Genomic DNA, 12,346 nt, shown 5'->3' on the forward strand with positions numbered 1-12,346 from the left:
GAAAATAAGATATATTTTATTATATATATATATATTTATTTATTTTGAAATGTTTATTTTTGAGAGAGAGAGGGAGAGAGAGGGAAAGAGAGAGCATATGTGAGAGCATGAGAGGGGCAGAGAGAGATGGAGACAGAGGATCTGAAGTGGGTTATCCCCTGATAGAAGAGAGCCCTATACAGAGCTCAATGTGGGGCTAGACCTCATGAACTGTGAGATCATGACCTGAGCTGAAGTCGGACGCTTAACCAACTGAGCCACCCAGGAGCCCCAAGATAGATTATTAAAAGGTTCTGTTAATTCTATAATGAAACATTTTTCTCATATTTGAAAATCTTGTAGAAAATGCAAATAAAATTATTTGGCCTATTTATGCTGGGAATTCAACATGAGACTAACATTCAAAAATCAAGCATGTTAACAGAATTAAAGAGAAATATGTCATATAATATAATAGATGAAGAAAGTATTTGATGAAATCGATCACCTTTTCATGATAAAAAGTTTTAGCAAATTAGCAATAGAAAGAAACTTCTCATTTCATAAAAGTTACCAAGTAAAACCTACAGCAAACATATCCTATTTAGGGGTTAAATATTGAAAGCTGTCCCTTCAGATAGTGAGATAAGAATACCACTGTCTCTTCTAGTCATCATTTTTCTGAAGATGTTGTTCAATGCAACGGAGCTAAATTAATAAAACAGTATTGAAAGAGAGGAATAAAATTGTCATTTTTTGCATGTAATTTTTTAAAACTAGTAAAAATGAATTAGTGAATTCAACTTCTGAATACAATGTTTCTGCATATGATACTAACCATAAATATCAAATTTATTTCTAAATATAAACAAAATTTAGAAAAATTATATAATTATTCTTTTAAGAATAGCTTTAAAAATATGTCAAATAACTAGGAATGAATCTACCATAAGTTATGCAAACTCCTTAGAACCAAAACTAATTAAATATGAGAAAAATTAAAGATGAGTAAATAAATGGAAAGAGATACCATATTCATGGACTGGAAAATCCAATATCATAATGATATTAATTGTTCCCTAATTGATCTATACATTAAATGGAATTCCAATCCAATTTTTATCTTTCTTTTTGTTGGAAATTGATTAAGTTGAATTTACATTATATATGGACAAGCTAAGGACCAGGAAGAAATGACAGTCTTGAAAAAGAAAAAAGTGAGGAATTTTACACTGTAAGAAATCTAGACTTCTAAATCTTCAGGGATTAAGTAATTATTCACTTCATAATGGAGTGAGAATAGATAAAGCAATGCACAGCACCAAGTTATAGTCACTTGAATTATGATAACATTCCCCTTCAGTACAATAGGGATAAGATATTCTTTTCAATAAATGGCTCTAGGTCAACTGGATATCCACAAAAAGAAAATCTTAATCTTGAGTCCTACTTCAAATTATTAATAAAGAAATCATGTCTCAGTGGACTGTGGACCTAAATGTAAAGGTAAAACAATACATATTCTAAAAGATAACAAAGGAGAATGTTTCCATGATTTGGGAGTTGATATATATATTTCTTAAAATATCTACCTAAAACCATTATAATAAAAGACCTCTGAAGTGAACTTTGTTAAAATTGCTTGCTTGCCTTCTTTAAAAGTCACCAGTAAGTAAGAGAAAAGACAAACTAGAGTGGAAGAAGATGTTGCTAGTGCACATATCTGAAAAAGGACTTACATCAGGAAAATGCAGAGAGCTCTTTTAAGTCAGTAAGAAAAATACAGACAATTTAAAAATGATGGGCGGGATGCCTTGGTCACTCAGTCAGTTAAGCATTGAACTCTTGATTTCGGCTCAGGTCATGATCTCACAGTTCATGACTTCAAGCCCCACGGGGGGCTCTCCATTGGCGGGGTGGATCCTGCTTGGGATTCTCTCTCTCCTTCTCCCTCTGCCCTTCCCTCTCTCAAAGTAAATAACTTAAAAAAATAAATATGATGGGCAAAAGTATTGAAGAGGTATTTCACAAAGAAGACACTCAAATGTCCAATATGCATATACATATATGAGAAATTCATATTAAAAGTCAAATGAGATAATATTAAAAATGAAATAGAATGAATTAACTTAAAAATCAAAGTTAAAAATTTTTAAAGATGAAAATGAAAATTCTTGATGAGGATATTGAGCAACTACAAAACTTGCATTCAGATAGTGGTTCTATAGAATGAGTCAGCCACTTTGGAATACCATGTAGAAGTATCTTCTGTAGCTGGATGTGCATGATTTCTATGACCTGGTGTTCTACCATAGACACGGACCTAACAGAAATGAAGACTTGTGTGCATCAAATGACGTGTATAGGAATGTTTGTAACCACAGCCTAAAATCTGGTATCAGCAAATAAATTGTGATGTAAAGTTTAAATGCCACATAAAGTGGAATTTAAGTAATGTCATAAAGTAATGTCACTTCTGCGACATATAGCATAATGGAAAAATTTCACAAACGTAATTTGGACCAAAAGAAGAGTCCTAAAAAGACTACGCATAGTGTAGACTTATTTCTGGCTATAGAAGGCAGCATATTGGTTACTATTTTGGAAGTAATGTAATAACTTGAACAGACAGGAAGGAGGCTTCTGTGATGCTGTGATTGTTCAATTTATTTATCAGAACGAGATTACATGGGTGCATTCACTTTGTGATAATTCATCAAGCTATACATCTGTACTCTGCTCACTTTATGGTGTATGGAATAGATTTTAATAAAAAAGTTTTTTATTTAAAATAGAAAATATATTTGGCTTTTCTATAAAGAAGAAGTCACTGAATTATTTCCTTAAAGTATATAAAAGAAAAAATGCATTTTAAACCAAAGAGGTGGTATTCCTGGGTAAATATTGGATTTGTTGGGAGGGTTATGTGAATTATTTGGTTGATAAATAGAATCTGTAGTGTGTACAACTTAAAGTAATTCTCCAGTGTCAGAAACAATTTTATCCCTTGTTCACCGATGCTAAAATAAAACTACAAATAGGTTACACAACTTACTAATCATCACAAGCAGAGGAATATACAAAAAGGAGACAGAATTATTAAAATCCTACAAGCTTTCTCTGTTCAGTCAGAAACTCTGTTGACAAGTTCTTTCCTCTTTTAATTGGCATTACATTATTTTTTGAAAGTTCTGCTCTTGAAGGAGACAACATAGTAGATAATTCTCCCAAATATGAGAGCAAATTTCCATAGATCAACCTGTAGGTGTTTTGTAGTTGATAAATTGATGATGCTTTTTAAAATAGTTTCGAACTTCAGAAAATGGTTCTGTAATTTTACATTACAGGGAGAACTGCAAAAAGGACCCCTTTCCTTCAGCGTGCCATTGTGCTCTGTGGCTGTTTTGTACCACGAGCTTTATGTGATTTTAATTATTATTGTTTACAATGGTGATGTCTTAATTGTTGATGTAGCACACTGCTTCTTGGTAGAAGCTTCATAATAATTAAAGATATCATAATATTTCCTGGAAAGTAAAGAAATATTAGGGCTCCTTAGGTAGGCTTTTGCGGGAACTAACTGCACAAAGAATCAACATATTTCCTATGGGACAGTAGGAGGTAAGATTAAAAAGCACATTTTTGCCCCTCCCCTAGCCCAGTCCCTGCTGCTGCTGCTGCTGCTGCCTGGTTTTTGTTTTTGTTTTAATTTGATCACTTACTGTGTCACCCTATTCTCCCCACATCCTTTATGGCATTATCTCAGCCTGAGAAATAGACAAAACATCTACTAAACATTCATGTTGTCCTTGATAACATTTCCTTTTGAAGGACATTTTAACTTTTTGCAATGCCTATTACTATGAAAATAATTAAATTTATTTATTAATATATTTAATGGAGGAAGGAGTTTTGCAAAATTTTGAGCATTTCTGTGCACTGTGGTTCATTATTATTCTTTAGTATCATGTCATAGTGGTTTCCATTGCTATGAAAGTGAGTTTAGTTGAAATTTTCTTTCCTTGAAAGGTAATAAATAATTTATTAGTGCTTTTGTCTTTTTGATTTTTTAAGAAAATAATAGTTGTTCTCGGGAAAGCATGAGGAGTGATTATATTACTTCAAATGTCTTTTTGCGTTTTTTACTGAAGTGCAGGCATTATTTAATGATTTCAAAAACTTCACCTGACCATGTGGGTTAAATAATTCTTGTGTTCCTTCTTGTTATTAAATTAATAACCATGCATTGTGTATGTTCATATGTAGATCAAAACTCTTATTCTTAGGATTGAATTTTATGATGTTTGCCATAAAGGAAAAGTTCTAATATTTATTTACTGACTTTATTTCTTTNAACCCACAAACCGCGAGATCATGACCTAAGCGAAAGTCGGACGCTTAACCGACTAAGCCACCCAGGCGCCCCTTACTGACTTTATTTCTTACAGGAAATAGAATATGAACTATCCCAACTGATCAAGTTTTTTAGACTTCAGAAAGATGAAAATACAGAGTTTCATAATTTTTAGACATTTTATACTATAAATAATCACATTAATCTCAACTTGAGAATCCTATGAACCAGCTAACAAATGTTCTGTTACTAGCCTTTGCATGTCTGACAACTAAAAGTGACTTAATTCTATTGATGATTACTTTAAAAATAAAAAAGTTACCACAAAATGGAATTTGCATATCTGAAACATGAAAATCATCAAAAACTTTTTAATAGAAAGCATTAGCAATTATTATCATATGGTATAATTTTATCTTGAATTTGTTTAAAGGATTAAAGATGAGAAGCTACAGCACCAAGATGTGTTTCATAGATAATATTTAATGTATAATATTTTACATTTTATATTGATGTAATGATTTGAAAATAAGCTTTTTAATAAAGAATAACTTTAAGGGAGAGTAAATATACAAAATTAGTCTCCTAATTATAATTCTAGCAGGTAAAAATGTACACAAGGTATACATTTCATTGACTGCCTTCTGAAGTGAGCAAGCCATTAACTATTCACTGGGGAGACTGACTTTACTACATTTTGATGGGGAGGTAAAACACAATAGGAGAAGAGTATGGAGGTATCTGGAAGGGATGCTAGGGAACAATTATTTTTCTTTATTTTCCTAATTGATATTAACATTTTGCAAGCTATGAGTTTACCTGGATAGGGACAAGGGCAAAGTTCTGCAGAGCTCTCTGAATATCCTTTCTGAACATTATTCTGTATATTCAGAGATTCCGTTTAATATCACATTTTAGTGGCATCTGTTATTCTTTTAATGGTACTCTAGGAATTTTTGAGTTGTAGAAATGGCTATTCTTTCTGCCCAGGTAGAACTGACCATTCATTCCTTTCTTCTTCTATGGTATCCTTTTTATAGTGTATAGACATGTGGTACCCACTGGTTTGTGGTTTTATCTCTCTCCCCCAGATTGTAATGTGTGTCTTCACAGTCCCAGGTCTATCACACGGCCTCACCACAAATGTGTGTTCAGTTATGTGATTTGTAAATGATTACGTGGATGAATAAATGCTTTACTAAAGCATACCTCATTGACCCAGAGATGTGTACATAACACCGTAGTGTCAATACAGCAAGTGATTTTAGAGGACTATCCAAGAACTAAGTATAACCAATTAATTCCTGGGTAGTTGGAAAGGATCTCAGAAAGCAAACCTGTCCAAGCAATAAGCTACTGAGAGAGCACAGATAACACCAATCAGAAATTAATAAACCACCATACATTTTGGCTTATAGTGTGTCAAATTAGGAGTAACTGTGCTTAGAGCCACAGAGGTTTAGTGAATACAGATTCTCCACAAAGTTTGTAAAGCTGAACAATGACTGTCAGACATACTAAGACTTCTATGAAAATATTTATCTGTACAAATATAAGGAAACTCCTGGCATGCAGTGAATTGCTGTTAGTCATATAGATCCTAGCTATACAATGATGCAAAACAACCAGGAACTTTACATGAAACCAACATCTTTAGAGAACCACGATAGAGGCATCTCCTATAGCCAAGAGTTTTACCGATTCTGCAGGTCTAAGGCACTAACCTTACCGTAGAAACTTCACTATACACATGCTATCCACTAGATCACCTACTAATTATACTTTTGTTTTGGAATTTTGATATATGACACTGGGAGATTGTTTATGATATTGAAGATTCAATTTTAGCATTTCGTTTTTATATACTAAGCCAATTATTTCTTTCAAGATCTTGCATGACAGTTAAAGGAACAATTCATTAGTGTAGCGGTTAGTAGGAGAGGAGTCAGAAATAACCACTCTCTTTGGAAGTAGAGTTGGAGCATATCACAGTGGGCACAGGATCAAGGCTGCTGTGCACCAACCCTTAATGGGTGTTTTGAGTACATGATGGTAGGATTGGGGCTGATTATTTGGGCCATTTGGACATCTGCCTCTGCCATACGGTATTGCTTTTTTGGCAGAAGCTGCCAGAGCTACTTTCCAAGTTTGCACCTGGTCATAGACAGGACTCTGTTTCTTGTTCTTTTATATCTCATCTTTTCCTGCCATATTATTGCACTCTGGATAAATGCTTTCTCTATGTTCTGTGAGATAAACCCTTTACTACCCAATACTGAAAATAAATGCTGGGATTGAACCTAGCCCCTAACTCTCTACTGCATCCTTTAATTCTCTGACAGTTTTCTCATACCAAGTTATGCTGTGTACAAATACAGAATGGTTTGTGGTAAAAGGGAAAAGTTACACACAGCAGGCAAATGAAACCCAGGCCACTTAAAATTTCCTGCACTCATGTATTTCTTTTCATTCTCATTTTTTATACTTTCCCTACATTTCATTTCATTTTTGTACTTTGGCAAGCACACACATTCAGCTGCAGGTATTTTTTTTTCCTTTGACCTTAATAAGAATGAATCCCCAATTTTTATTCAAATGAAAGAATTTCCAAATATAGGGGTTGGAATCAGTTATGAACACACAGAGTATAATGAAATGAACAAAGTGAGAATATAAAGTAGATAGGAAGAGAGGAGAGAAAAGACCTTACAAAATTAATGAAACAAAAATGTAAAGCCTATGATAAAGTCATAAGTGATGTAAGCATGTTCATTATAAATTAGGTGGCATTTCTTTTCATTTCTGCGTCTTCTCATCTCTGAACCTGTTACAGCTACACAGGTTCAGTTTATGTTAGTCATTGTGGTAAGCTGATTAAGAGCTCTGAAGCCCTATCCATCATTAAACCATCTCAATGTATTATTAAAACAACGAAATGACTTTTCCTCCAGGCAGACTATAAAACAAACTGCAACAACTTCATGCTGTATCTATACAACAGAGAATGAATGGAAATTTCTCACTTTCCACTTATTTTGATCAATGTGTATAACTAAATGAGAGAGCTGGGACCACATTTTTACCTTGTAACCAGAAGAACCTCTACAGTTGTCATCTTGATCAGATCGGGACACTAAGTGTCAAAATTTTTCAGTTGCTTCTGATTTGGCTGAATTCTATATTTTAGAGAGATTTTAGCTTTTTAAAACTTGTTATTTCTTCTTCATTTTTAAAAATCACAGTGACCCACAGAATAATGTGACAAAGGAAGAGTTGCTATGTTTGAATGGAAGGAATGTAAAAAAGTTAACATGTTCAGAGATTCTTAGACGGTCAAAAATATGGAAGAATTAGAGCACTTTGGTATCTGTTTTCTGCACCTCCATTGTTTCTTCGTTCATAAAACATGAATAATACTAGGTAGCTTCCAGGTACTTTTGTAGATACATATAGAAACTATAGTCCCTTCTATCAGAAAACTTAAAACCCAAAGAGAGAGACAGAAAAAGAAATGATTGCTAACACTCTAAAGGGAAGGAATAATGTATGGTCTACAAGACACTGTAAGATGAAATGGGGGTAGACTTAGGATTCAGAGGTTTCCCACTGAAGTTAATAATGATTAATTGTCATGAATGCTCACTATGTATTAGGCACTGGATTCAATTCTTTGCTTGCATTAATTCATTTAACCTCCAACAAAATCTTGAGATAAGAAGTCATTATTTTCATTTCACGTATGAGTAAACATGTTCAGAGAGAACTTTTCCCAAAAAACCTTAGGTAGAAAAACGTAATTTGAATCTAGGTCTGTCTGATTCAATAGTTCCTGTAAACCTCACTTTCAACATACAGAAATTCCTGACAGACTTACTTATCCCTAACCCCGACTAACTACAAAGTTTGTATTCACTCCTTACAATCTCAGTGCAGCTCTTTCTGCCCCCAGCTCTCATTCCTATGCTTTAATAAAGGCACCTTTTTGTACTGTGAAAAAAACAAAACTAAACTAAACTAAATACTAAAGGATGGCCTCTCGTTAATTTTCCACCAGGAATTGCAATTCTAGGTGTATACATTAGAGGGTGCTCATTTGTGTACATAAAGAGGTTGAGACCAGGAAGTTTACCGCAGCAATATTTATTAAACAAACAAAAAAATAGCCTTGTAATAAGCTAATTGTCTACTAATAATGAGTGAATATTTTTAAGGAATCTTAGGTATTTATTAAAAAATCATGTGAAATACTGTAGAAAGGGATGAGGCCATCTGGATTCAAAACCCAACTCTTCTGTCTTCTTACAGTGTGACCTTGGAGAAATAGCTAAACTTTTCTATGACTTGATCCTCTCATCTGTAAAATGACAATGATTAGAGTGTCTAACTTATTTGTAAGAGCTAAAAAGGAAATAGTACAAGTAAAACACCAAAAGTGTCTTGGACATAAGTGTTCAATAAATATCAGCTAGTATTATGTAATGGACCTTCTGCAGTTATTATAAGTACTCAAAATGGAAAAATAGTTCTCAAAGACATATTTCTAAGCATAAATAAGCAAGTTTCAGACAGTTGACACATATGATATTTATAAAGTGAATCTTTTCATAGGTACATATTATGTATAAAAAGCACAGTAGAAAAAGACACCTGATAAAATCTCACCCCCAAGAGCCCTTCAAAGCATCAGTACAGCTCTTATAACCATCCAGATCATTAGCAGTTATGCCTGTGCATCTGTTAGGGAAAGAAAAAGTGACTTGGGTGAGGTAGCAGGGAGGAATATGTATTAAAGTTACACTTTTCATTTACTTTGACATAAACATGTACATATATGAATATGTGTGTGCCTTTCTAAAGCTGGAGTAAGGCCAAGTTCTGTTGTTCCATTGAGAGCAAAAATACATTCTGGAAAAATTTCAAATGTGTGCCTGCCAAATATGGCTTTCATCCTATTTTCAAACAAATATTGATGTCTTTTGCTAGCAGGATTCTTTAAAAGAGTAATGAAGCATAAATGTTTTTCTGTCACTAAAATTATGTGCCTCTTTGGGGGATATTTAGAGTTTTGTAAGTTTCTTGGGATTTCTTAGCATTCGTGGTTTTGATGGGTATTTGAGTATTAGAACTGCTTCTTTAAATTCCTTCATCCGTGTGGATATAATTAATACCATCATTTGCTCTATGCCAGAATGCATGTGTTGTATAACTTCTTAGGCATGAGAGCTGGGCCATGTTTTGATTACTTCTGCAGAAAAGTTTAGCCAGCTTGGCACCATTGATTCTAGTCCATTCTTTCTCCAGCCATAGCAATCATTTTGCTTAGACTAGAGGAGTTTCAGCAAGGTTTATGAAAAGCATAGACTCTCTAAAAGTGTGAGGAATGGGGCGCCTGGGTGCCTCAGTCGGTTGAGCGTCCGACTTCAGCTCAGGGCATGATCTCGCGGTTTGTGGGTTCGAGCCCCACATCTTGCTCTGTGCTGACAGCTAGCTCAGAGCCTGAGGCCTGTCTTCAGATTCTGTATCTCTGTCTCTCTCTGACCCTCCCCTGCTCATGCTGTCTCTCTCTCAGAAGTAAATAAAACATTAAAAATAAAAAATAAAAATAAAAATGTGAGGAATGACTACCTTCCTGGAATGTCATGAGAAAAAGATTTGGGGGGAAAACAGAGAAATTCTGGTATGTAAGGCTTTAGAGGTTCAAGAGAATGAACATCTGTGTCTTGATGCTACCACATTTAGGACATTGCATTATTTGAGAGTTACTATTTGAGGTCCTAGGTAACAAAAAGTGAAACTGTTCCACGTAAATATTTTTAACATCATTAATAAAATAAGTGCATACTGACTTTGCAGCCTATAACGCTCTTTCACATTTATTTTGTGTTTTTATCTTTATGTAAATTTCATAAAATAGTTTAATTTCTTTGTATCTTATTAGATAAAACTGATTCTTTTTCCAAAGATAATCAAACTTTCAAAATGACATTTCACCCTCCCCCCAAGGCTCTGATATTTCTGATAAATGAAGAAAGCTTTAAAAATTAAATCACTCCTTTCCTTATAACGATGTTACTTTGGGGCGCCTGGGTGGCTCAGTTGGTTAAGCATCTGACTTCCGCTAGGGTCATGATCTCACAGTTTGTGGGTCCGAGCCCCATGTCGGACTCTGCTGACAGCTCAGAGCCTGGAGCCTGCTTTGGATTCCGTGTCTCCCTCTCTCTGTCCCTCCCCCACTCGCACGCACTCTGTGTGTGTGTGTCTCTCTCTCAAAAATAAACATTAAAAATTAAAAAAAAAAACAAAACGATGTTACTTTGAGCAGAAGGCTTTTAGGTTTACATGGTCCTTTAAAAAACACTAGCTTTAGAACAAGAAGGTTTACCTTAATATTTTCTATCTCTAGCTGTAGACTTTGCAAATTAGTATAACATTACCTTACGTTTGTGAGGCGCCTGGGTGGCTCAGTAGGTTAAGTTTGACTCAGGTCATGATGCCACGGTTCGTGGGTTTGAGCCCCGCATCAGGTTCTGTGCTGACAATCAGAGCCGGGAGCCTGCTTCTGATTCTGTGTCTCCCTCTTCTCTGCCCCTCCTCCACAGGTCCTCTGTCTCTCTCTGTCTCAAAAATAAATAAACTATTAAAAAATTAAAAAAACATTACCTTCCATTTAAAATCCTTTTCAACTATAAAATTTTCAAACTTATTTTAGTAAAATTCTTTTGATCATAAATTATTCAGTCATCATTTTAGAATATATTTTAAAATTACTCACTTTTTTCCTGCTTTTTTATGTCTGAAATACAAATCAAGTTTTTTTCTTAGAAGATTCAGAAAGTATAGAATGATATAATGCAAGAAAAAATAAGTCAGTCAGAATCCTACCATCTAGAATAAAAAGAAAAGTTAATATTTTGGTTTATATATTTCCAGATTTGTATATAGATATACTCTTAAAAACACAGGTACAATGCAGAATGTTTTATAACCCATTTTTTCAAATAGCTTTTGTAAGCATTTTCTAGGTTATTAGATGCATTTTAAAACACAACTTTAAAATTTCATGGTGTTTTCTGGTATGCCTGTATCAAAGTTATTTTATTTGTTCCCTATTCTTTATCATTTAGATTGCTTACTAATTTTGCTTTTAAAACCAGTGCTAAGATAAACATCTTTATATATTTATCTTTTCCACTTGTCTGGTTTTTTATTTGACAAACTTGGAAAAATATTCTGAAATAAAGACTTATATCCTGAAAAGGTACATTCAGCATCTGGTCATATTGTTTCCCCAGAAAGACTACTAATTTACACTGTCACCAGCAGATTTGGAGGGTATATTGATTCACAGTGTTACATTAATTTCATGTGTACAACATAGTGATTGAACTTCTCTATACATAATGCTATGCTCACCACAAGTGTCGCTACCATCTGTCACCATACAATGCTATGGTATCATTGACTATATTCTCTATGTTGTGCCTTTTATTCTTTACTTATTCACTCCATAACTAAAAGCCTGTATCTCCCATTCCCCTTCACCCATTTTTCCTCTTCTCCCATTCCTCTCCCCTCTGGTGGCTATCAGTTTGTTTTCTGTATTTATAGGTCTGATTCTTCTTTTTGTTTGTTTATTCATTTGTTTTCTAGATTCCACCTATGAGTGAAATAATTTAGTATTTGTGTTTTCCAGACTGCTTTCATTTAGCATAATACCCACTAGGTCTAACCATGTTGTTGCAAATGGAAAGATCTCAATCTTATAATGTATTTACTTTAGAGAGAATATGCACATGAGCCAGGGAGGGGCAGAGAAAGAGGGAGAGAGGATCTCAGTGAGGCTCCCATGTCAACATAGACCCCGGTACGGGGTTCGATCTCACAAATTGCAAGATCATGACCTGAGCTGAAACCAAGAATCAGTCGCTTAACCAACTGAGCCACTCACTGAGTGGCCCCTCATCTTTCTTTATGGATGCATAATATTCTTGTGTGTGTGTTTATACATCTTCC

This window comes from Crocuta crocuta, unplaced genomic scaffold (genome assembly GCF_008692635.1).
Source record: "Crocuta crocuta isolate KB4526 unplaced genomic scaffold, BGI_CrCroc_1.0 scaffold222, whole genome shotgun sequence".
In the NCBI taxonomy this organism is placed as follows: domain Eukaryota; kingdom Metazoa; phylum Chordata; class Mammalia; order Carnivora; family Hyaenidae; genus Crocuta; species Crocuta crocuta.